Source organism: Pocillopora verrucosa, chromosome 1, assembly GCF_036669915.1.
Source record: "Pocillopora verrucosa isolate sample1 chromosome 1, ASM3666991v2, whole genome shotgun sequence".
Lineage (NCBI taxonomy): Eukaryota > Metazoa > Cnidaria > Anthozoa > Scleractinia > Pocilloporidae > Pocillopora > Pocillopora verrucosa.
In genome coordinates this window covers 5419438-5421558 of record NC_089312.1, presented here as the reverse complement: position 1 = coordinate 5421558, position 2121 = coordinate 5419438, and positions in this window count along the sequence as shown.

Below are 2121 nucleotides of genomic sequence, written 5' to 3'. Positions count from 1 at the left end.
ATGAAACACATTTATTCTCGGGAAAAATGATTCCCAGAGTCTCAAAAAAGCACTTCAGTTAGGTGGCCTAACAACTTGATAGGAGAAATTTTCTTTTCCATTTTCAAGGCAGAACCTCAACTGGAGCGCGTAGAGAAAAGACAGAAAAGCCAGTGCTTCATAATAGTTCATATAAATCCGGCCCTTGGCAAAATAAACGCAAATGCTTGCGCAAATAAGAGTCTCCTGAAAGTAAGTAGTCAATCTTTCGATGCGATTGACCTTTCAAAAATGTTTCTTAACCTTTCAGTTAATGCAGCTAGGATATGTGACCTTACCAAACCTTGCAAAGTTTTTAAAGAAGATTTTGCAGTAGAAGCTACATATCAGTTAGTTATGTTATTCACGAACTTTAAGAAAGGAGAGACCACTGTCTTTTTAATGAATTAAAACAAGAGGAATTCTTACTTTATAATTTTTATCCTAGTTCTGAAAAATCAATGATCTGTGCGTTTTATTAAAAAAGCAGTAATAGTAATAAGAATAATAAAGATGATAAAAAAGATATGTCCACCTTAAAAGCAGATCCTGTTTAAGACCACAGCTGTTTTAATAAATTCACTTGTAAGTATGATTTAGTCATCAATATAAAGTCTTCGATTTCTCATATTTTTTAAATTTTAAATCCTTCTATTTGTTTGCAGTGGAACATCTTGATATCATAATGAATTGTTACAATTTTCCACTATTATTGTTGAAGGCTTATACACGCAACTTCTTAGATAGAAATCGTGCTGGTCGAAGTTTAATCTCGATGTCCTTTAACGAATAATCCTGTCCCCGAAATGGTTGCCATTGCCATCAGCGATTGTCTCCTGCACTGCCTTCCTATCTTTGGTAAAAAATTCCAATAATAATTAAAATCTGACGCAGTATTTTTCATTAAGCCGTGGGTAAGTCAACTTTATCAAGATAGCGACTTTCGTTAACCCAGTCTGTGTGATGACTTTTGTGTACTGGAACATATTCATCGTTGCTCGCTCGCATGCGCGAAAAATTGTCTCCCAATCGATGCAGTGTGATCCCGATGGATCGGGACGCACCAAACGAAGGTTGAAGCGGGAACTTAAAGGAGGAAAGACTTTGACCATCATAATGGGCACTCACTTTCTCTGCTGGTGCCCGCTGTTTGTTTTTTATCTTGAGTTCACAAACACGTTTTTACAGGTAACAAAGACAGCTACAGTTGTAAATATTGTTATTCTTTTTTCTTCGATACTGTAATTCGCTCTTCAACCCTCTTATTTACAGTGGTATCAACAGACAATTTCGAGCCGGCATTAAAAGATTTCTGTTGCGTAGAAACGAGAGCATAGAAGAACTCCAAACAACGGCTGCCACCAGAAGGTGAAAGACACGTGACGAGATGACTTACGCATCTTAAGCATTTCGTAAAGATTTTATGAAATCGATATCATGATTTTAATGCCAATCTTCGATATCTTTTTTCAGAATCCTACCCTGGGCATGTTGGAGATTGTTTCTTGGAAAGTGGGAGGTTGCCTCTTTGCTTATAAGAAATTATCTGAGTCGATAAAACATATATTTATATATTCCAAACAGCAATTTTACGAATAGCTCGATTTGTTTAACTGCATGAAAAAAGCAAACCGCAAGAAAAGCAGCGTTGACTTCGAAATTAAAGTAATAACAATTAGCCATCGAGGTTCTCGCTTACTGACCTCGCAAAATTTAACACTATCATTAGTTTTTTCGTAAGAGAGGGCTTAGAAATGTTCAGAGGTTTATCGCGCGCGTGTAGCAAAACTACTCTTCTCGTTGCCATTTTTCTTTAAGTGTCTCGAAATATAGACGAACCCTACCCTTGAGATTTCCCGTTTTCTTCAATATTCACTAATATATATTTTTTCGCTTTTCTCGATGACGCGCAACTAGTGCTAAATTCTTCTAAAACAGAGATGGACCAGGGGCTATTAGATTCTTCTCTTGAATTACAAATATGCTCATATTGTTACTGTTTGATGTTTTATCCTTCTCTTGAATACCTAAATGCATTTTAAATAGAATCTCAAATTAATATGCTCTGATTCAAGGCTCGTATTTCAATGTAATCCTGGGAGG